We start from the raw sequence: 26252 nt of genomic DNA on the forward strand, positions 1-26252 counted from the left end.
GGTTTCAGATTTCTTGAAAATACACCCACTTCAATTGTAGGTATTTTCCCAAACTTAGTAATGGCCCTAAAAAGCCTTTCTTCTGCATGATTCAAAACTTCCCCATCAAATTCCCCTTCTAGTCCAATTTCATCTTCTTCGTTGTCATCTTCACTTTCATCACCTGCGGCCACAGTTGCTCCTCTACAGAGCTCCTCCTGCAATGATTCTACCTGCCTTTGGAGGGCTCTAACCTCCTCAGGATTAATAGCTCTGGCCCTTCTACCATGCTCTCTTCATGGAGGCATCTTCTTAACTCAAACCCACAACCACACTGTCTTGGTGCAAACTGCCTCACAGTCGGCGCTCTGTCTACACACTCAAGAAAACTAGCTCTGATACCACTTGATAGGGTTAAGGTCTAGGAGTACATTCTAGAAAGTGCTAGTAGGCATCCACTGACCAAATAGAAGGTTCCAAAAGCTGTGTTAGAAGTTGGCACAAATCTAGAAGAATCCAAAAATGATAACCAAACTTTCGGGAGGCATAACTTTTGAACCGTAGCTCCGATTGACGAACTGTTTACATTTTCAGAAAGCTCTCAAAGAACTCTATAGCCCTATGGATCAGCTTTTCTCGTGCCCCATTTTTTGGCCCTTTTCAAGGTCATTTAATGCCCCTAAATTTACTTTGAAGCATTCTTAGGAGGTCTCCAAAACCCAAAAACTGTAATAAATTCCAAACCGTGGGGCCTTTTGACTTGATTCTTTTTCTGGAATGCTCTAAATCACAATTACATTCATCTGGCCAATTCACACCTTCTAGTTCACCAAAATGATGGCTCAATTACATACTCCTATTTTTTTGGGATTTACACGAACACTGATAGTGGAATTGTGAGAGTTGGAACCTTTATTTGACCCAAATGGGTATCCAAAAATGAAAACACATGAAATAGAAACTAAGTCTAAGTACATTTTTTTGGGTGACACAGGATTACCCTTATACCTCTGGATGCTCCTACATCAAATAAATACCTTCTTTTTGAGAGTAGCCTTTATACACTAATCTAACTTTGTTTCTTGATACCTTACCATCTTCATTCAACTTATTCTTGAATACCCATTTTGTTCCAATCACATTTTTGTCTTTAGGTCTAGGTACAAGAGTTTAGGTTTTGTTCTTCTCTATTTTCTCTATCTCTTCATTCATAGTTTAAATTCAACTTTCATTTTCCAATGCATCTTTGACATTTCTAGGTTCAAAAACAACAAGTAAACATGTACCTTTTAGCTTACTTCTTGTTATAGTACCTTCTGATTTATCTCCAATAATATGATCTAGTGTATGATGCCTCCTGACATACTTGGCCAATATATTTTCCTTGCCTTTTGAATGAATTGCATTTTCATACTCATGAACTTCAACTTTAGGTTATAGTTGCTTAGACTTGATAGGCATTGGCTTGGTAGCTTTAGAATGTGACTCAAGTCCTTGTGACTCGGTTTGAACTTCTTCAACTTGGTGACTATGGAAGACTTGGGAGTAGAAGTCTCATGATTGACATATGTGTTTGGCAATGTATTAGGTTCAATATAGAAAAATCTCCTATAATCTTTTGGTTCCTTTTTTCTTTCTTCTTTAGTCCTTTCTACAAACTCATCAACTTTCACATGTACACTTTCTATGATTTTATGTGTAGACAAATTCAAACATCTATATGCCTTACTCTTACAAGAATATCCTAAAAATATAACTTCATACCTTTCACATAAAATTTTCCTTTTCTAGATTCTTTAAAGATATAACATCTACTTCCAAATACTTTTAGGTAACTTACATTAGCTTTATAGCCATATGATAGCTCATAGGAGATTTTTAATGAGTCCTTCTTGAGTCCATGATAGATCTATTCCTTCTTTCAGCTATTCCATTCTACTCAAGAGTTCTAAGGGCTACTACCTATCTTTTGATTCCTCTTTCAATGAAAAAGTTATTGAATTCATTGGAGATGAATTCACCACCTCTATCTGATCTCAAGCATTTCAGTCTTTTCCCTATTTCCTTTTCTACTCTTGTCAAATACCATTTGAACTTCTCAAATGCTTATGACTTCTCTCTTAGATACATAACAGTCATCATTCTGCAGTAGTCATCAACAAAAAGAATAAAGAGGTTTTCTCCATTATAGATCTCAATTCCAATAGTTCCACAAAAATTAGTATGCACAATTTTCCAAATATCTTCAGATTGATAGTTTTTTCTTTTAAAACTAGTCTTTCCCATTTTACTAATCTGACAATTATTGCATAGATCAACATCAAGTTTCTTTAAACTAAGAATGCCTTTTACATTCCTAAATTTTCTTATCTTTACCATGATATCAAAATTTACATGACATAAGCTTCTATGCCATAACCAACTTTCTTCAACTTAAGCAATAAAACATGAACACTCACCAAGATCAAGATAAAACAAGTTACCTTTTGTTTGTTTGCCTGATCCAATTAGTTTTCATTTTTCATCCAGCGGTCTTGTCTTTCCATGCATGAATTCCACCTTGAATCCAATGCTGATTAGTTATACCACACTCAATAGATTATGTTTTAGTCCTTCAACCCAATAGGCATTATCACATACAAGTTCTTTGGTTAATGAGATTCAACCTCTTCCTTTTATGCAACAAGGTTCATTGTTTCAAAACCTTACACTACCACCATCATAGTCTTCAAAGTGTTCAAACTTTGTTTTTTCACCATTCATATGATGTGAACATCCATTATCCATGATCCATGTATCATTTTTGCTCACATGAGAGATAAGTTCCACCTTATCTTCTTCATCATTATCAGATTCATCTTTCACAGCAATATAACCTATTTTATCTTCAATATTATTAGAATCCTTAGCCATAAAACATGTCTTCTTTCCTTTGTCCTTGAATGACTTGAAATCCTTCTTGCCATTGCACTTGTGACCTTTTTTCTCATCCTTGCTTGCTTTTTTTGGGCACCTAGCTGCAATATGACCAATTTCTTCACATGAAAAATAGATTAGGGAAAATTTACCTTTGTATTTTCCTCTACCTCTAGAGTATTTCCTTGCAAGTAGGGCTTCAACAACTTCAAGATCACTATCAAAACTTTCCTCTGATTCTTCTTCACTTTCTGACTGAGTATCCTTTATTTTCTTTCCTTTTTCCTTAAGTGAAAGCTTGGCCTGAAATGTAGATTCAATATTCTTGGAGGCTAGAACATAATTGTCATACTTATCTAGCTAAAAGGTTGTCAATTTTCCTACTCTGGCATCCAAGGTTATGTTATGATTTGCTTCACATCTTCTTTCTTGAATTGTAGATACTTTGATTGCATAAATGGGAAGAAATGTTCTAAGAACTTTACATACAATAGTTTCTTCCTTGATATCTCCTCTAGAAGCTTTGATTGCACTAACACTTACCATCATAATGTAACAATAGATAATGTATTGTAAGGAGTTTTATATTCTTCATCAAGGTATTTTAATCCTGAATCTCCACTAGAAGCCAAATGAAGTCTCGTCAATCCCTACCATGCTAAAACATTATCTCTATTAAGTCTTAGAATTTCTCTCTTGTAAGACATCCTGATCTTTAGCTTAGGTCCTTGGAACTTTTCCTACAAGCACCAAAAGGTCTGATACCAAATTTTGGAAATATAGATGGAGTAACTAAGAGAGGGGGTGAATTAGTTACTGCAAAAACAAATGCACAGATCCTTTAGATGTCAAATAAAACTATTTATTGTTGTCACTTAGTAAACATACAAAAATTGTTGTAACTCAGTAGGTGTAGTGTATGTTATAATTATTACTGATCTTTAATAATTTATAGTAATTAACATGCAAGCATAAAAGAAATAATATGAACACATTAGACACCACATTTAACATGGAAATCCAATATGGGAAAAACCACAAAGTAATTAGCTACTAATTTTCACTCTTCTAAAGTGAGCTTTGTTAGGAGCCAACCTGGTTAAAGGTTACAAAACACAATGTTAGGTGTGACCTTGTTAGGAGTGGCCTTTCAAAAGGTTTTAAACAATTTAGTGTAACTATCACCTTATTAGAGGATTTACTACTGGCTATTAAACCAACTCTGTTAAGAGATTTTGGAATCATTGCTACAATGGTAAGAGAGTAACAATGAAATTACCTGAATGAGATGCAACTAAATTTCTGATTATAGATCTATATTCTACTTCATAATATCCTTCTTGTTTGAATATAACTTTGTTACTCCTCAAGGATATCTAACCATCCTTCAAATTTTCTCACACTTTCCTCTCAAACAATCAATACACTTGCATACTCACTCATACTTTAGAATTTTAACTTGACCTTTCATATATACCATTCAAATTATCAAGTTGGCTTATTTACAACTTACAGTCACTAATAATCATTACCTTAGTTAATTGTAATTAATACTTGAAATAAATAAGCTTCATTTCCCAAATTAATAAAATCCTACATTGGTTGACCCTACTCAGTGAACATTAATTCTAAAATTATTTCTTGTGTTGACCAACAGATGGTCGGTTAAAACTGTGAACTTGCAAAATCCTTGGGAGACTAGTTGAACTTAGTAAACACTAATTTGCCTTCATTAACCATGAGATCTTGGTTAACACTACTTTCTACTATAATTTCCTTCAATTCTTGAGTGAGCTCGACAGACACTATCTATGTAGAGTAATTTTTAAGAATGCTCAGTGGACACAAAAAATTTCCTTGCTAACAAACTGAGCTCGATAAGCACTGACAGACAATTGACATGACATTTTTGTAACATCAAAGGTAACACATAATTAGATAATTTTATCCAACAATAACTTTTACTTGGCATGTTGCATTGTTTTAGAATCTTACAATTCCTTCCTCCTAACTTTTGAAGTCAAAAAACTTGTTCATATTACCGATCATATGATGTGAACAACCACTATCAATTATCCAATTAGATTTCTTCTTAACTTGTGATATCAAAGTTACCTTCTCTCAAATTTCTTTTTTAATTGCCACAAATCTAATTTCATCATCACTAGTACTCAATGCTTGTTCATAAGAGTCACAATCATCATTTTTTTTTCTTTTGATGAATAGTTCTTTTCTATTAATAAAATATACTAAGAAAACAATTCACAAAAAAGGTGCTAGGGGATACAAGATGACCCCATGAAAGGGTTCACATGGCCATAGTTGGACTTAAAACCATGCCCTCAGCTGAAAAAAATAACTATTCATAAAAAAAAAATAGAATAAACCACCTCAGGCTACCAAGGTAGTGCCAGCCAAAAGAGGAGGATCATCTTTATCAAGAAATCTCCATGTATTAATGCTATTGTGGTCTAGACTAGGAATAGTCCAGCCATCATCCATTGTAGCAAGATCAGGGGCAGCCTCCACTTCCTTAACCTCTAGCAGTGGAGGAGAAATTACCATAGCCAAGCGAGGAAATTTTGCATAATGCACCCACTGAGGCCTAGGAGGTAGAGTTGAGGACCAACCAAAACCACTGCGGGGTGGGGAAGCAAAGCGGTGCCTCCATCCACCATCACCACCACTAGGAGAGTGGTGCTAGGAAGCCTGGAAGCACAGTGTGTGAGAGTGGTGGTGAGAACAGCAGCCATGAGGCATAGAGGCATCAGTCGAGGCATCTAGAGGAACTCTAGCAATGGTACAAGGAGCATTGCCTAAATGATTTAACAATTCTTGTAAGTGAGCAACTTCTAGGCATTAGCCGAGGCATTCGAAGGAACTCTAGCAATGGTACAAGGAGCATTGCCCCAATGATTTACCAATTCTTGTAAGTGAGGAATTCTAGGGAAAATTTATTAGCTTGCTCCTGGATCTACATAATCACATTGTTACAAATGCATGCTTTAGTGTACATAGCAATGTTAACATCCAAAAAGCTATGAGTGAACAGAACATCATTTCTATCTTTCCATAGAGAAAAAAAAATTTCCATCCTGAAGGTATGCCAAATCTAGGTGAATTTTTGAGGAATTTTGGGGGAATCACCCAATAGGACCATGTGCCATAAAAATGGTTTGGGCCTGAAAGGCTTGGAAAAATCATGAATCCATTACCAATAATTTTAAGCACGCTTACAAAACCAAAAAATATGCAAAAAGGACTCAGGTTTACCATAGAAGGGGCATCTGGGATTAGGAACCCCAATGTGATTAATCTAAGGCCCCAAGGGAAGACCTTGGAAGGCAAAGCACCAAGCAAAGTGGGCAATCTTGATTTCTATAATAGCACTCCAAATGGTGTCAGAATGTTTTCTCAATTGAGAGAGCGAAGATTGTAAATGCCACCACTGGTTAAGCATGTCAACCATTAGAATATGGGGTAAGAGCCATCGATACCCCATACTGAGCTTATAATTGGCAAATGGAGTGGCAGGATACCATTTCCAATCATGCCACCAGGGCCGACCAAACTGAATCCACACCTTATGAACTAGGTGCACAAGGATGGAAGACAACAGAAGGTCAAAAGTTTGTTGATCTATACAAACAAGTCAATACTAAACTTGTATATCTTCCCATGACCTAAAACTCATGGTGACTCTTGAAAAGAGATCTTTAGGAGTGTAAATGCCATGTTTGAAAAAATGCAGAGCACTGGCACCTTGAATCTTGGCTAGAGGAGTACCCTAAATTGCAAACAAGGGAGACCACTAAATGTTCTGTTGATTCAAGAAAAGCCCATTGCAAAACTCATCTCTAGCCCAATGAAGCCACGGCTTAAGAGCTTCCTAGGCTTTCTAGATACTCTTAATAATAAATGACACCTAAATGGCCACTAGTTTATGTATGATGAGAAGGGCTTGAAAACCAATCCCCTTCCATGCAAGGATGTTAATAGGAAAGTTAGAAGAAATGTAGTGCCTTACCAGAATCTTCTAGGCTTCATCCCTAGAGATAGCTCAAATAATCCATTTTGCACAAAGAGCAAGGCCTTATTTCTGAGAAAAAAGTAGGCCAGGACCAATAGACTCCCTTGGGAGGCAACAAAAATCCCAAGCAACTCTGTGAAAAGCATGATGGTCAGAACTAGAATCCTAAAGAAAATCTCTGAAAAAATGTTCCAGATTGAGATAGGAAGCTTTGGATGGTGCCCAATAGGAAGAATAGTAGACATGGGTGGTGGCTAGAATCTTAGAACAAATCTAGATTTTACCAGCAAGAGAAAGTGGCTTTGTAATCCAATACTTGAGCTTTTTGCTAATCTTGGCAAGCATAGCATTCCAAAGCTCCACAGGAGAGGCCTGGAAGGAAAAGGGAATGTCAAGAAAGCAGAAAATTTTCCCATTAGTAACCCATTTCCACTAGAACTGGTTGAGCCAAGATGGAGTTGGCAAAAAAGACTAGTGTTAGCAGAGTGTTTTATCCCATTAGATGGCAGAGCCAAAGGCTTGACAAAAGGTGTCCAGAAAATGTAAAACATTTTTGATATTTTCTTCATCCTCAAAAAGTGTAAGAAAGGAATCATTAGAAAAATGGCCATTGACTAACTGGGAGGAAGAATTAGGCAAGGAAATGCCACAAACTAGTCCTGAAGACATAGAATGAGCTAACAAATAGCCAAAACCTTTAGCAGCAAGGACATAAAGTGCTAGAGCTAGAGGGCAACCTTGCCTGATTCAATAAAAAAGTCCAAAAGTCTTAGACTATGAATTATTTATGGTAATGCAAGAATTAGCACCACCAAAGAGCATCTCCATGAATTGAAGAAAATTAGGGCCAAAACCCAGAGCCTGAAGCATAGCCAAGATGAAGGGCCATTCAATGAGATCATAGGCTTTAGCAAAATCAATCTTTAAAAAGATAGCCTATTGTTTGGATTTGGGAGCCCATTCGATACCTTCCCAGAAAACAATGATGTTGTCAAGAATATATCTAGACTTGATGAAGCTAGTTTGCTTAGGCCATAAAATTAAAGGCAACATATTCCTAATTTTGAGAGAGAGTGCCTTGGCAATGATGTTATAAGACACATTTAGAAGGGTAATGGGCCTCCAATTACATATTTCATTAGGATCACCAAATTTAGGTATGAATTTGATATTACCTTTATTTATTATCACTCCTAAGCTTTTAGAATGATATGCTTTGAGATAGACTTTGTGTAGGTCAGGACCTATTTGTTCCCAGAGGTGTTTGTAAAATTCACAGTTAAAGCCATCACACCTAGGAGACTTGTCATCCACCATGGAGTAAACTACCTCTTTAAGGTCTCTAAGGGAAAGAAGTTGCTCATAGAAAGCATGTTACTCAACCACAAGGCAGTTTGGAGTAACAGAGATACTCTTTCTGAGAGCCTCCTCCTGAGCAACCAAATTTCCCTATGAAGAAAAAATGTTCTCATAATGATGAATGAATGCTTGCAAGATTTTAGGAGGACTAGATAGAATAGTTATTCCCTGTTTGATCTATTTAATCCCAAAATTTGTATGATGAGCCCACAAAGCCTAAAAGAACTCCTTCTAAGCTTTATTGCCAACCTCCAACTAGTGGAGACAAGCCTTGATTTGAGCTCCATGGGTAGCATAGTTGTCAGTAATTTGCTTGTCATGGTGAAGCTTGCCAAGATTAATTTGAAAATCCACATCAAAGGGGTTGAAGGTGAGAGCCTCAGAGACTTTTTTGAGGGTGAGGGTATTGGCTTCATCAGAGCATTTCCTAAAAATTTCCAACTGGCACCCATAGATCTGCAAAAATCATGCAATTCTAGTAATGGACATGTTGGATGTGCAAGATGGTGGAAGCATGTGGTCGTATAGATGTGTTGAGGAAGAACTAAGACTTGGCCACCTTGGTGATAGTTGTTTGCCAAGAAATGACATAATAGATGGGATAGTGGTTGAATTATATCACATCTATCAGGGGAATGATAGGCATATGTTGATCTTCAAAAAAAGAGTAAAAATATTGTGTAGAGATCATAGCATGATCAAGATGCTTTAAAATGTGATTAGAGCTAGCTTGAAAGTTGGACCAAGTGTGCTAGAACCCACTACCCTAGTGGCAGTTTGTATTGGGATCAAAAAGGCCCAATTTATTTTGCATGTAGTATTAAGCTTCTCTTTCCCTAGCTATGCATCAAAGGGGTAGAATTCCATCTTTGTTAGATGCAACTTCAACCAATTTGAAGTCCCCACACATGACCCAAGTAGTAGGAGGCAAGTTGTTAGCTAGCCAAACCCACATCAAGGACCTTTCCACAGCATCATTTGAGGCATCAACATTAATGACTCCAAAAGAATGATTGTGAATGGAAAGTAAAAGCTAGATTATTCTATGCATGGGATCAAAATTGTGCAAAATAATAGCAGAATGAAGGTGAGATTATAGGAGAGTAACTACACCACCTCAACTAGGTTCATGCTGAGAGGAAAATAGAATGACATCCTACCAAATGACATGGCACATAGTAGAAAGCATGAAACTAGAAATCTTAACTTCTTGTAGGTAGAGAAAGTCTAAATTACCAAGTCTATGACGAGTGTCCCAGACATAGAATTTTTTGGAGAGGTCAGAAAGACCTCAAACATTCCAAGAGAGGAAGTTCATGAGAACTCTTCCATATCATCCTCATCCTCAAGAGAGGAGTAGCTATTATGCAAGAAGGTTGAAGCTAGGTGGAAGTCAGGCGAGAAATCATCTGACCTAATAGCCTACCATTTCAGTTCTAGTTTCTCCACACATCTAGGAGGACTAGGAGAACACCTTGTCACTAATGGCATGATAGAAGAAACTACAATAGGAGCATGAACCCTAGCCAAGGTAGAAACCCTAGCAGCCACCTTAATCCCCTACGTACTAGCAGGGTTTGGAACCTATGAAACCCTCAAAATAAGTGTTGTGGAAGCCACTTGTGGCCCCATGCTAGCCAGTGAAGATGCTCCTATGGGAATAGGAGGAACCATGGTGATCGTTGCATAAGATGGCTTGGGGGACAAGGGATTCAAGGGACCCTTGCCCTTGCGCTCAACAATAACCCATTCTTCCTTTTTTCCTTTGACCTATTTGGCAGATGCTTCTTTAGGTGTGGGCTTGACCCTAGGCATAGCCAGAGGGCAATCCTTGATCTTGTGTTCCGCAGACTGGCACCTATAATAGGTGTTGGGTAAATTCAATTAAAGCACCTTCTAGGAGAAAGTTTGATCTCCAATCTAGATTTCCACAGAATCCTTGAGATCCTTGGAAAGATCAACTTTGATGCAAACACGTCATTGTGGGAGGGCATTAAAAAATTTCTCAAGCTCCTTGGTAACAACTTTGCCAAGGATTTTGACAATGAACTCAATGAAAGGCCAACATGGCAAGGGAAGACCTAGAAACTTGACCTAGACAGGAACCCTAAGCTTTTTATCATCCGAGATTGTGAAGTCTCGGGACCATTTTTGGAAAACAAGTAGAGAGGAATGCATAGATCTAGGTCTATTGTTAAAGACTACATCTTCTTACGATGGGTTAACGAAGTGAAATTAAAAAAAAACCTTTGGTAAGGTTTTTCATAGGATCAAGGTGGACTCCATGAGGAGTCTAGAATTTTTTAACCTAATCTTGGAGCATAGCTTTAGGAGGAGTCCTACCAACAAAATAACCTATCAAGGTATGGTGTTCTAACCAATCACAAGTAGCATAAAATTCTTGTAAAGAAAGGATAATATCATGATTACCTCATGAAAGACCTTTGGGACAAACTTGCACAAGTGTTTGTTCTGAGGCAATACCATGGCATTCCAAAGCAATAGTGAGAGAACCAAAAACAACTGGTTCATCATTGGCTAGCACTATTATATCCTAACCTAAAAGCTCTCGTGGTAATTATGATTTGACAAGTGGTGTCTATAGGAGGAAAGCTTACATGAAGAGTTGTACACAAAAAAATTTGAAGCTCACATGAAGCAAGAAACATCATTTTCAAACAAACAATCTCTATATTTTCTAGGCTTATGATTTCCCTTATAATTTTTCTCCCTTTTAGGATACTTTGATGCATAATGGAAATATTTATGATAAGTCTAACATCTAAATATTTTCTTACCTCCCTTTTCTCTTCTTACCAGAAGGGCTACTACTTCATAAATCTTTCTATCTTCTTTGGATTTATTATTGCTATTATATTCTCCTCTAGAACTTGCACTCCTTGATAAGTTAGGTTGAATAATTAAGGAACTAAAAGCTATCTCTATTTTGGTCAATTCTAAAGACTATCTATGTTTATTCTCAACTACTCGAAGTCTTCCAAGCAATGTTTCCTTTGTGAAATATTTGGTGCATGACATCAACAACTATATCATATGAATGGTTGACTTGAATGGTAGTGTTAGAGTCTTCAATATCTTCCATATACCTTCATCATCATCCTTGCTTCCTCCTTAAGCTTTAAGGGTAAAAGCACAAACATGTGTCACATTTTATAAAGGAAAAGTGATATCAAAATTTAAACTCTTCAACTTTAATTACATAAAAGTGGCATTTGTGTTTAGAGTTTGAAGATGATTTAAACTATTGAAATGTGTAAAATTAGATGAAGTTTATATCTGTAATTTTTTGAAAAATGTTTGAGTGAAAATTTTATTTATTTTTGAATTTTTAAAGTCTATTTTTATTTATTTTTAAATGTTCAAAATATATAGTTTTTTCCCATCAAAAAAAATATTAAAATATTCATATTTTTGTCTAATTATGGAATATGTTAGAGCTGACATGTATATCTAGTGTACCAATTTTTTTTTTTTGAAATTTGACTAATATTTTTCAAGTTATAACTAGTCAAAGTCAAAGTTATAAAAAATTGACAATTTGTTTCTCTTGTTGAACTTTTTTTCATCAAATCTACATATTTTTTTTAAAAAATTACATATTCTTGAAGAAGATTCTCTCCTCTAGTGCACCATTAAAAAATAATAATTTTTGAACATGATTTCCTATTTCTTTTTCTATTTTGAAATAGACATGTTCTTGAATCTCACAATACCTACTTGTAATATTTTTAAATTATAACATATTATCCATTATTAAAACAATAAAAATATTATATGGTCATAATTTTTACTCTAAGATATACAAAAATATATTTTTAGTTGAAAAAAAAACCTTAATCTAGTAGCTCAAATTGGCCTTTAAAGTGAGATGTTTGCAGAGGTACTTAATTTTTCTTGTGCGACTGCCACCTAGGATGCCACATATGCAGTTATGGCTGAAACACCTGCTGGCCCAACAAAATGTTAGCGGTTAGTTAGTTGTTTCATGTATAAACTAATATTTATGTTTCATTTTTTTAATAAATGTACAAAACAATGAAAAATAGAAGAACACTTTTGGAAGAAAACAATTTTTGAAGTCATTTTTAATAGCTATTTTGTGGATTTAATCATAATTGCAAAGGACCGAATATTTTTAAGGTGTCTTTTCTTGTCTACTTATTTTTATTTTTATGTATTCTAAGTTGAAGCATTAGCTAGTATTTAGTGTTCAAAATCTAAATTAATTTTTTTTTGTTTTTATAGATTAAAGTATTCAATGGGTAGTAAAAGGAAAAGATCAAAGAAATATGATAGGAAAAGAGATAACAAAATGAAAGGTCATACAAAATGTAACCAAAACCATCTTACCGAAATTCCTAAATAGGTTGAGATTCATTAAGAGAATGAAAGTAATGAAGAGGAAGAAATTTGAAGTTCTACTAATAGAAACAAATTAGAAGGCATAACAAATTTGATGGATTTGGATGAGGAACTACTTTTTAACCAAATTCTATCTAAAACTATGATAAATGTAAACTATTAGAAAGCATTGTCAGAACATGTGGGATGAATATTTCAAAGATAAAAGTATATTTGAATAGGCATAATTATTTGTCAAGTTATTTATGAGAAAATATATGAGACCTATTTTTGAGTTGTTGGGTGTTGATAACAGGAAAAACCATGTGCATAATATTAATAAAACAATAATTAAAAACTTGCAAAATGCTTATAAAAAAACTGACAAGACAACATGAGGAGGTGATTTGAGTAATGCACATAGAGCATTGATGACTATTATATCTAGTAGAAAATTGACACAAATAAAATAGGCATGTGCAATTTTTGATGTACTACATATATCTAGAAGAACTTGTTGGTGTTTGAAAATGCTGGAGGGTTTTCAATTATCCCACTGAGAAACTGACATATCTAGGGGCATCTAACTCCCATTTTCAACATGCCATTTCTGAAAATAGGCCAACTATAAGGCATGACCCTTCTTCTTCTTCAGGCCCTGCAAAACCTAGGCAGGTGAACCTCTTTAGATCTGACATATGGAACCAGTGTAATAAACATAATCAGGATCTATAAAAGCAGATGAAACCCCTAATTCTTCTATGCTTAACCAAGAGATCACAAGCATGAAATTGCTAAGGACATGACTCATGAAACTGGAAAGCTAAGTGTGGGTTTACATTGAATAGCTTTCAACGGGAAAATTGATTTAATATGTTGATACCAACAAGACCCAAATATGAGCAACAAAATCTAGTGATCCTATTTCTGATCAGTGCCTTATCTATTGGGTAATTAAATGAATTATAACCATACATCTTTTGGAAATCTGAGATGCATTACTACATCCAGATCCCTGATCTATCCTTCACCTTGTAAATAGACATCTGCTTCAGATTTGAATCTCATACTCAAAATATCCCACCATGAAATCTGCAAACCCTGTGATAAATACCAAGAAATTACATGGCTCTTTGATCCATATGCAAAACATTTTAACCACATACATTCCAAAATGAGATGCAACCTAATCTATGATTCTTGATCACAAACTAGACAGATTACAGATCCATAAACAAGAGACAAGACTCAAATTAAATTTGGAAACCTTTGCTGTATTTTATTCATTCTCCTTGAAAATGAATACATGAAAGACGTACAAAAAATAACTCATAGATCACCTAATAGAAAAGAACTATCTGCATAAAACATAAATGTTGCTCAATACAATAGAGAAAATGCTGAAGAATGGAGGTGGAATTACAGTTCTAGATCCAAAAAAGTGGTCTCACAGAATGACTGCAACTTTCCTACCAACAATGGTCTCACAGTAATAAAAAACTGGAACCAATTGGTTTCTCAGTGCAAAAAATAGAACCTCCTTAATGGAAAAAAGAAAGAAAGATATAGAAGAGAAAGAATTCTCGGATCTGTTCTGAAGATGACAAGTGTCCACTTGAAATTCAATCCTATGCAACTGAAAAGACTCCCTCTAACCTCTCTCTTCCATCTAGTTTGATTTTCTATTTCATCATTACATTGCAACTGCTTTGAAATATCTCTGCCTAATGATGAAATCCTTTTGTATCTAAAATATCTGAAACCTTATGCAATTCTGGTGAAATTTGTGAGTTTTACTAATTTTAATGTAACCAATTCAACCCTAACTGCATTATTACCATCTTTTATGTGTATCTAGGTCATTTCCATGCTAGAAATCAATTTTGAATTTTGATACCTAAAATCTGTTGCAATCTGGGAACCTGAAAGAAAAATTCCTATAGCTTGAGCCAGCTATTACCTATGGAAAAACTGACTCCAAAATCGAATAGTTCATCTTCTCCCGATTCTGGCGATATATAACATCGCCTATTTTGCATCTTAGAAACCCACTGAAAGTCATTTTGAAAACAAATCCTCTGCTAGAAAACCATGGTCTTCACATTTGATTTTTTAAATTTATTGAAAAATTTTAAATATTCTAAAGTCAAACTTTAGAAAAAATCCCATTTGATTTTAAAACATGACGTGGGAATTTTCAAAAAAAATAATAATAAAATATTATTATTTTTAACTATTCAATATTTCCCTGATCCTATTAATCTGTGGTCAACCTCAAGTTTGACCAGTGCCATGTGGCATCTTCTGATTGGATTGCTCATTGCATCTACCACATCATCAAACATGAGACCCATTACCACATGTCATCTTCTCGCTAACTCTCTATGCTAAATCTCGTGCATCTTCCAATTGGCGAGTAAGCGAGGACCGCTGGATGTGCCACATGGCACAATCTCATTGCAACTAATCTGATCATGCCATATCACCTTCTACTTGCTCAACCTCCTGCCACTTGGTGCTACTTGATTTGTTGTTGGATCAGAAACAGGACCCAGGTATTTTACATTGGCTTTTACTCCCACCGGGCTTTGAAATTTTTTTGGCTAGTCGCTACCTCACTAGCCGAAATTTCTCACCACTTTTTGGTGGCGAGGTAGTGAGTCACTAGATTTGTGACCTTTCTAGCAACTTACCTCCTTGTTGACATCATCAAGTTTTAATTGCGTGCCCGTTCAAAAAATTTTGTAGTATACCTGCTAGCTAGTCGACCATAGGCCTATCTTACATGCTAGAGCAGCTTACAAAAGCCCCCATCTTAACTTCATATTAAACATTGTGTTGTGTTGTATTTAAAAATTTGAAATTTCTTCCCCACAGCCCATGTGGGATATAACAATTTCATGGTAATCCCTCTTTAACGCATGTGACTGGGTCAAAACTCTGACACCCTGCCTTCTCACGTAGCAGGTCTTCTCCTTGTTTGGGCATAGGCTTCTCTTGTTCTGATTTGCATTTCCTGCATAACTTATTCCTGATGTTGTGTATCTTTATTTCGAATTGATGCTCTACCCTTGTCTAAGCCATTTCTTCTCTTCAAACGACTTGCCCTAACTGGGTTCTTCTTTACTTCTATGAGTTTAAGAAGATACATGGATGGGCGTTAGGTTTCATACTACCGCCCCCTGCTCTATGTGGCTACCTCATATGCTACTGACACAAGATTTTTGAAATTTTCATGGGCTTTAATCGCTTTGACTGCGTGTGATCTCCAAGCCATGGGCTCCTTCCAAACAGGTTGTATCTCAATTGGCAACTATCTATTTTTTTCCTTTTTCAAGTGTGGTTGGGTTCTACTTTGGTGCAGACCTTCTCAACGTCTGGCACAGGATTTTTCTAACACCTACCTCCTCTTCCTTAGACATTTTCTATGCCTTGGGTGCTCTTTTATCATGCGGGGGACTGTCCATAAAACTTCTTGCATTTCATCTCTATGTCTTGCGTGGGAGAGTGCCTTTTTGGAACTTGCGGCTTCATAAAACTGCTACTCCCTCCATACATGGACCTCTGCCAGCACTTTGCTTGAGACTTCCCTTCAAACAGTATCTCTCTTCTTTATTTGGCATGGAGAGTTTGTTCTTTGGCTAGTGTGCTATTGGATGCAATCTTTTATAGCATGGGTAATTAGAAAATGCATCATCCATGCCAAGTGGATTGGCTCGCAACCACTGAGATACAATGATGTAGACAAAGCTTTCTCATCTCTGTGCGATGGTGCTATCTATTCACTTTCTCCAATGTGATCCTTAGCTTCACATTGCTACTAGTCTTCTTTAATTCCTAGTTGAAAAAGGAAGATATATATTGAAAAGAGACAACTAAATGTGGTTCTCTTGTAATCTTATGTTCTAACATCCCAATCATCTTGGCACAGCTTGATACAACTCCATCATTTTCAAACCATAGGAGAAGACCAATAATCAGTTTCACATTGGAAAATATCAATATGATAGGCACTTAAATACATTTCAGGCTCTCATTGGTTTCCATCTATCCAAGCCATCTTAATTATGTTTGCATTGCAACATTTAAATAGATCAAAATCATTTTCACTCATTTTGATTACTTTGAAAACTTCAGCATGCCTTATCAATTAGATGGAATTAGTCAGACCCCGAAGTGGGTCCGACTAAAAAAATTTTCACTTTCGGACAACTGAAATGTTGAATTGATCTATTAATCACCTTGAAATGATTATAATCAAAATCAAGCACTGAAAACCACTTTTTAAAACTCATTTTATCATTTTCGCAAGACTATGAAAGTTGTGTCCAGAGGCCTATTGCCTGGCTTTAAAAACTGACCCAGACAACTGGCAAAGCTTTGAAGCTTGACCCACTGATACTTTGCTTCACATAGTCTCACCCTGTTAGATCTTGTCTCATGAATAATTCCCAATCAAACGATATTGACCGTCAAAGTTGTCTTCTCAGATTTACCTGCAAACAAACATGTTAGAAAACAACAAATTGGCTATGGAATCAGCTTGGAAAACTAGGCAAGTGAGCACATGAGGAAATGAAAACTAGGACACTCATTCTCTGTCATGAGGACATTATGAAAATGTGATTTGGGCTCATGATGAATAGTTGGGCGCAAATAGCGGATGTTCAAAGTATGCTACTAAGATTTTGCAAATTAAAAGCACTGACAGAAAACATTTTTTGCGAATGGAAATGACCCAAAAAAGTGTGCAAATGGAATCATCAAGATTTATAGATTGGCACACTTAAAGTATTTTTAGAGGAGAATACAGGGGAAAAAACCATTCAACCTCATCTATCATAGAGCAAGAGATATTATGTCACGAATAGGGGTTCCAATCAATCTGCAAATGCTGACACCAGTAAAAAGTTAGAAGTTCCATTTGGAATCACATTTGAAAACTGATCAAACGGGTTCGTCAGAGTTGAAACTTGAAACATGACAAGTCTTTGATGTCTACAATGCAACGCGAAAGGAATTTAAACATTTGGGTCAACTGGTCAAAAGTTACAACATGTCAAACAGGGCTTCCCAAAAATTTGAATACTTTGCGAAAAAATATGAAAACAATAACTTACCAACTTTGACGGATTCAAAACCTAGTCAAATGGACTCAAAATGACTCAAAATCTGAAACATAGGTTCTCTAGTATGCACACTAGATATTCCCAAAGTGGAAAGTCACAAAACCTTTCTGGGTGCGAGATATTTAGATGCAAACACAGCCTCCTATCGTTGTTTGACACTTTGGTAAAAAAGCAGATTTGACATTTGCTTCAAAACAATACTTCACAAAATGACTCGGGATGTCAAATTATCATCATGGAACACTTAGACACACTGAATGAAAGGTGTTAGAAGCATTAAACACCTCTTAGGCCTCAAACTGATAGCCAGGTACATAGGCACTTAAAAGCATTTATAGGCCTAATTTTTTCAAAATTTTTGAGATATGACTAAAAATGAAGCATGCAATTTTTAGTCCCAACTGAACTATTTAGAGATACATCAAGAGGAGAAATATGCTAGATGATAACTGTTGGTCTCAAATTGGTTTTGACAATTGATTGTCAACACACTTATCCAATTTTCATATAGAAGCCAAGTATACTATATATGTCGAGTGACTTCAGGTGTTGAGCATGATATAGGTGGCAAGTGACTTCAAGTGCTGAGTGAACTATATGAGTCGAGTGATATGTAGGTGTCGAGTCAAAATTGATGCCAAGCGAGCTAGAATGCAATAGGTGCCGAGCAAATCAGAATCATATATATGTCGAGGACTAGTAATCAAGTATGTGCTGAACAACACAAAATTAGCATATGAGTTTGTTCCTTCACAAGCTTAGATGTAAACCATTTTTGGATGAATCTTGAAGCATGTTGAAGATAAGAATGAATCTTTTATATTTGCTATGCAATCAACATGCAACCAATAAGAGAAGTGTAAGGAATGAGCAAGAATTAAAGATTTAATATGGATCATAGATTCATACCTAACCCTAACTCTTTGAAATCCTTAAAAGGAGGATGAAATCCCATTGTCTGCATGCAAGAGAGTAGTTTATGGATAAACTATAGTAAAATTCAGTGGGAAGTGTGAAAAGGCTTAGAGGAATAGAGCAACATTGTAGCATCTAGTTGATGAAGAATAAAGTATCAAAATATCGAAGAGTATTATATCAGATCTTGGAGGATCAAAATTAGAATGAGTAGATCAAGTGCTTGAATTCAGCAATCAAGGATTGTAAGCTATCAAGTCTATTAATCTAATACTCTCTACCAAGTGAGCTCGATAATAACTAAAATTATTTGATTACCTTGAAAGCTCAATAGACACTATCCTTTGCCTTGCTAACCTTCTAAGCTCAGTAGACACTATCCTTTGCCTTCCTAACCTTTTGAGCTTGGTAGACACTATCTGATGACTAATGTGGCATTCGTGTGACATCAAAGACAACACACAATTGAACAGTTGTATCCAAAAATATCCCTCTTTGGCATTGAGGCAACACAACATGTCATGTAATGAAATTTGAAAATAGGTATTTTTAATGTCAAAATACATAACTTCCTCTTTCATAATAATCTCTCCCTCTTACACAAATTCTTATTATTTACAAATTTTAGAAAGATTTGATAGTATATGTTGCATATTCTCCCTCTTTCATAACACATGCCAAAGATAACTCAAAAAAACTAAATAGTATTGTACCTAATGTATTGATTCATATGCAATGTCTTCATTGGTTTGCTATATCAACTAATAGATCTACAATTCTATTCTAGTTGATGCATCACTAAAACTGTATTTTAGTGAGCTTCAGATAGGGGAATGACCCCTAACTTACCTCTTAGATAGAGGAATGCATCCTTAGGTAAAGGCTTTGTGAATATGTCAGCAATTTGTTCCTTTGTATACATATATTCCAATCTTATTTCCTTTTCTGCCACCAATTCTCTAAAAAAGTGATACTTTATGGCAATATATATATTTTTTTAATGCATCACTAGATTCTTGGAGATGTTAATTGCACTTGTGTTATTAGAAAACATAACAACTGGTTCTATGATTTCTTTATTCATACCTTTCAATAATTGTTTAAACCACACAATGTTTGAGCAATTTACTACTACTGCAACATATTCAGCTTCTGCTATGGATTGAGATATACAATTCTATTTTTTTCTTGTCCAAGAAACCAACTTTTTTCCAAGAAAGAAAGCTTTTCCACTTGTGCTCTTTCTATCATCAATATTTCCTACCTAAACTACATTAGTGAACACCTTTAAATTTAGTTAAATTCTCTAATTTTATACCATAATCCATATTCTTTAGTTCCTTTTAAGTATCTCATGACCCTTTTGATTGCCATCATGTGAATTTCTTTTGGTTTTGCTGAGAATCTTGCTACAATCCCTACTACAAGGGCAATGTCTGGTCTTGTGTGCATTACATATTGCAACTTTCAAATCATAGATCTATACAATATCTGATCCACTTCCTTTGATTCATCATCCTTGGTGAGTTTTAATCGAGCACACATAGGAGTCCCAACTAGTTTGCAATCTTCCATACCAAACTTTTTCAGTATCTCCTTGATGTATTTAGATTGAGTAATGTAGATGCCATTCATATGCTATTGAATTTGAAAACTATAAAAGAATTTTATTTCACCAAATATTAACATTTCAAATTCCTGGTTCATTTGTTCTAAAAATTCTTTGTAAAGATCATCATTTCCTATGAACAAAGTATCATCTACAAATACTTTTGCCAAAATAATCTTATTATCTGGTCCTTCCTTTATGTACAAACTGTTGTTGTAATTAGTTCTTTGAAAAGAAATCTGAATAAGATAGTAATGCAATCTTTCATACCATGCTCTAGGGGCTTGTTTTAGACCATATAATACTTTATGCAATTTGCAAACCATGTCCTTCTTGTCTAGATCAACAAAAATTTTAGGCATATAAACTTTGTATCCTTTGAATGCAACATATGTAAGTAAGGTTCTGATACCTTCCAATCCTGCAACAGGAGCAAAAGATTCTCCATAGTCTACACCTTCTTCTTGAGAGTATCCTTTGCATTCTAGTTTAGCTTTGTTCCTTGATACCTTACCATCTTCATTTAGTTTGTTTCTGAATACCCACTTTGTTCCAATCAAATTCTTGTCTTTGGGTCTAGGTACAAGAGTCCATGTTTTGTTTTTCTCTATATGTTCTATCTTTCATTTATAGCTTCAATCCAACTTTCATTGTCTAGTGCATCTTTGACATTTCTAAGTTCAAAATCAGCAAGTAAACAAGTGCCTTTCAACTTACTTCTTATCATTGTTCCTTCTGATTTATCACCAATGATCTGATCTGGTCCATGATGCTTTCTGACATACTTGGCTAACACGGGCTCCTTTCCTTTGGAATGACTTGCATTATTATCCTTCTGTATCTCAACTTTTGGTTTTGATTTTGGTAGCTCAGGCTCAGTAGATGCTAACTCGGTAGCTTCTGTTTGCAACTCTAGTTCTTGTAGCTCGGTAGATGCTAACTCAGTTTGAACTTCTTGTGACTTGGTTAATAAAGACTCTAGAGTTGAGGATTCCTGATTGAATGGCATACTTGGTATTGTATCAGGTTCAATGAAAAGAAATCTTCTATAGTCTTCAGGTTCCTTCTTACTTTTTTCTTCTGTTCTTTCTGCAAACTAATCAACTTTCACATGTACACTTTCTATGACTTTGTGAATAGATAAGTACAAACATATATATGCTTTTCTTTTGAAAGAGTATCCAAAAAATATTCCTTCATCACTTTTCACATCAACTTGACCTTTTCTAGATTCATTCAAAATGTAATATTTTCTTCCAAATACCCTTAGATAACTTACATTGGGTTTGTAGCCATACCACAATTCATAGGGTGTTTTGAATGAGTCCTTTTTCAGCTATACTTGGTTCAATGTATGAACTTCAATGCTAATAGCTTCCTTCCAGTATTTGATAGCAATGTCTTTCTCAATCATTAAGGTTCTTGCACAATCCATTACAGATGTATTCCTTCTTTCTGCTATTCAATTTTGTTCAAGATTCTAGGTGTTGAAACCTATCTTTTGATTCCCCTTTCAATGCAAAAGTAATTGAAGTTATGTGAAATAAATTCACCACCTCTAACAAACCTTAAGCGTTTTAGTCTTTTTCTTTTTTCCTTTTCTACTCTTGCCAAATACCATTTGAACTTTTCAAATGCATCTAATTTCTCTCTAAGGTACATGACAGTCATCATTCTTGAATAATCATGAACAAACATAATGAAGAATTTTTCACCAATGTAACTTTCAATGCCAATAGGTCTACACAAGTCAGTATGCACAATTTCTAGAATTTCTTCAGTCTGATAGTTCTTGCTTTTAAAACTAGTCTTTTCCATTTTACCAATTTGACAATTCTTGCATAGACCAACTTCAGTTTTCTTTATGTCAGGAATACCTCTTACTTTCCTTAATTTACTAATCTTTATTAAGTTGTAAAAGTTTACATGACACAACCTCCTATGCCATAACCATTTTTCTTCAATTTGAGCAATGAAACATGAACATTCACCAAGTTCAAGATAAAATAAGTTACCTTTTGTTTCAGTGCCTGATCCAATCAGCTTTCCTTTGCTATCCAGCAACCTTGCTTTTCCATGCATAAATTCTACTTTGAATCCATTTTTGAGTAGCAGTGCCACACTCAACAAATTGTGCTTTAGTCCTTCTACCCAATATGAATTATCACATACAAGTTCCTTGCTTAGTGAGATTCTTCCTTTTTCATTTATACAACGAGTTTCATTCTTACCAAATCTTACACTACCACCATCATAGTCTTAAAAGTATTCAAACTTAGTCTTATCACTAGTCATGTGATGAGAACAACCACTATCTATGATCCATGTATCATTTTTTCTCATATGATAAATTAGTGCCATTTACTCATCATTATCGGATTCATCTTTTATAGTAATGTAGACAATTTCATCTTCTTCTTCATCATGAGAATCATTAGAATTTTTTTCCATAAAACATGTTTTCTTACCTTTTATCCTTGAAAGATTTGAAGTCTTTCTTGCCATTTTACTTGTGACCTTTCTTCTTATCTTTGTTCTACTTATTTGGGCACCTAGAAACAATATGTCCAATTTCCTTACAAGAGAAAGAGATTAGAGGAACTTTACCTATGTATTTTCCTTTACCTCTTGAATATTTTCTTGCTAGTAGAGCTTTAACCACTTTAAGATCACTGTCTAAACTTTGTTCTGATTCTTCATCACTTTTTTATTATTGTTCCTTCATCTTTTTCCCTTTTTTTTTTGAGTGAAAGCTTAGCTTCAAATTCTAATTCAACATTCTTGGGAACTGGAACATAGTTGTCATAGTTGTCTAGCTCAAATGCAGTCAATCTTCCGACTATGGCCTCTAAATTTATATTCTAATTTTCCTCACATCTCCTTTCTTGAATTACAAAGGCTCTAATTGCATAAATAGGAAGTAGAGTTCTAATAAATTTACTTACAATTGTCTCCTCACTAATATCTCCTCTAGATGCTTTGATTGCACTAACACATGCTTTAACTCTTTCAACATAGTTTGCAATGTTTTCATCCTCTCTCATCCTGATTTTATCAAATTGCCCTCTCAAACTTTCCGCTTTGGATTTTCTTACATTATCATCTCCTCCATAGATTTTTTTCAGTTTGTTCCACATTTCAAAGGCAGTTTTACAATCGTTGATGTCATAAAATTCTTCATAACTTAGAGTGGATGCTATATCTATCATGATGTTATTGTGAGACTTATTTTCAGCAATATCATTGATAGATAATGTACCAAAAGGATCTTCATATTTTTCATCAAGGTACTGCAGTCTTGTATCACCAATGGAAGCCAGATGAAGCCTCATCAATCCTTTCCATGCTGAGAAGTTGTCCCTATTAAGTCTTGTAATTTTTCCTTTGTAAGACATCTTGATCTTTAGCTTAGATTCTTGAAATCTTTTCCTGTAAGCACCAAAAACTCTGATACCAATTATTGAAATTAAGGATACTGTAACTGAGAGAGGGGGAGGGGGGGTAAATGAGTTACACACAAAATTTAATCCACAAATCCCTTAGATGTCTTAATGATCTAGTTACTGCTTTTACTCTATAAACAACTATTGTAACTAGGTAAATTAAACTATTACATTCTTTTCAAGCACTCATGCATGTAACTAAAAATAAAGTGAACACAAGAGACACCATATTTAACTTGGAAACCCAATATGGGAAAAAGTATCAAGTAACTAGTTACCAAATTTTCACTCTTTTGTAGTGAGCTCTTTTAGGAGCCAACCCTGTTAAAGGTTACAATACGCACTGTTAGGTGTGACCCTATAAGAGTATTTAATCACCTTGTTAGGAGTGGCCTTGCTAGAGGTCTTTTAGAATAATTTAACTGAATTGTTACCTTGTTTAGAGGATTTACAAAATGGTTGTTAAACCAACTCTGTTAAGAGATTTGAAATCACTACTACAATGGTTAGAAAACAAAAATGAATTGACCTGAATAAGATGCAACTAATTTTTTTGGATATAGGTCTCTTTTCAGCATCATTAGATAGTTCTTGATCAAATTTAACTCTATTGTTCCTCAATGATCTCTGATCATCCTTTGAATTTGCTTCCATAATAATTAGTCTCCATATCACATTAACTTCTCATACCTCCATACCATACTATTTTGAATTCGCAACTTGAACTCTTATTTATACCATTCAGATTGTCAATTCGGCCCATTTACATGTTACATTTACCAATAAATCATTCATCAGTCAGCTATAGATATTACTCTTAAACAAATAAACGTTATTTTAGAAGACAATGAAATCCTTTACTGGCTGACCCTGCTCGGTAAATACTACTTCAAAGAATTTTAAGAGTTAACCTTCTTGACTCAGTTAACATTACAATATCCTTAAAATCCTTTTGCTACCGAGTTTGCTTAGTAAAAACTGAATCTTCCAAATTACCTTTGATGACCAAGTGAACTCGGTAATAACTATTTCTTCTAAATTACCTCTGATGACCAAGTGAACTCGATAAGAACTATTTCTATCATATTTTCTTCGATTACTGAGTGAGCTCGGTAGGAACTAAAATTCTCTGATTACCTTAAAAGCTCAATGGACACTATCATTTGCCTTGCTGACCTTTTAAGCTCAGTAGACACTATCATTTACCTTGTTAACCTTCTAAGCTTAGTAGACACTATCTGATGACAAATGTGACATTTGTGAGACATCAAAGACAACACACAATTGAACAATTGTATCCAACAATCTCCCTCTTTGGCATTGATGGCAACACAACATGTCATAGAATGAAATTTGAAAAAAATAAAATTTAATGTTAGAATACAAAACTCCCTCTTTCATAATAATCTATCCTTCTTACACAAATTCTTATTATTTCCAAATTTTAGAAAGATTTGATAGTATATTTTGTATATTTTCCCTCTTTGACAACACATGCCAAAGATAACTCAAAACAATTGAATAGTACTATACCTAATGTACTGATTCATATGGAATGTCTTCATTGGTTTGCTGCATCAACTGATAGATCTTCAATTTTGTTCCTATTGATGCATCACTAAAACTATATTTTAGTAAGCCTCAGATAGGGGAATGACCCCTAACTTACTTCTTAGATACAAGAATGAATCCTATGGTAAAGGCTTTGTGAATATTTCAGCCATTTGTTCCTTTGTATGCACATATTCCAATCTTCTTTTCTTTTCTTACACCAATTCTCTAACAAAGTGTTACTTTATGGCAATATGTTTTCTTTTTGAATGCATCACTGGATTCTTGGAGATGTTAATTGCACTTGTGTTATCACAAAACATAACAACTGGTTCTATGATTTTTTTATTCATACCTTTCAATAATTTTTTAAACCACACTATGTTTGACCAATTTACTGCTACTGCAACATATTCAACTTCTGTTGTGGATTGTGATGTACAATTCTACTATTTTCTTGTCTAAGAAATTGACCTTTTTCCAAGAAAGAAAACTCCTCCACTTGTGCTCTTTCTATCATCAATATTTACTGCCCAATCTGCATTAGTGAACACCTTTAAATCGAATTTTCCTTCATGTTTATACCATAATCCATATTCTTCAGGTCCTTTTAAGTATCTCATGATACTTTTGATTGCCATCATGTGATTTTCTTTTACTTTTGTGAAGAATCTTGCTACAATCCCTACTGCAAGGGCAATGTCTAGTTTTGTGTACACTACATATTGCAACTTTCCAATCATAGATCTATATAATATCTGATCCACTTCCTTTGATTCATCATCTTTGGTGAGTTTCAATCCAGTACACACAGGATTCCTAGTTGGTTTGCAATCTTCCATACCAAACTTTTTCAGTATCTTCTTGATGTATTTAGATTGAGTAATGTAGATGTCATTCTTATTCTATTGAATTTAAAGACCAACAAAATTTTTTATTTCACCAAACATTAACATTTC

The sequence above is a fragment of the Cupressus sempervirens genome, chromosome 10 (assembly GCF_028749045.1).
Source record: "Cupressus sempervirens isolate cs-2001-9-10 chromosome 10, ASM2874904v1, whole genome shotgun sequence".
In the NCBI taxonomy this organism is placed as follows: Eukaryota; Viridiplantae; Streptophyta; class Pinopsida; order Cupressales; family Cupressaceae; genus Cupressus; species Cupressus sempervirens.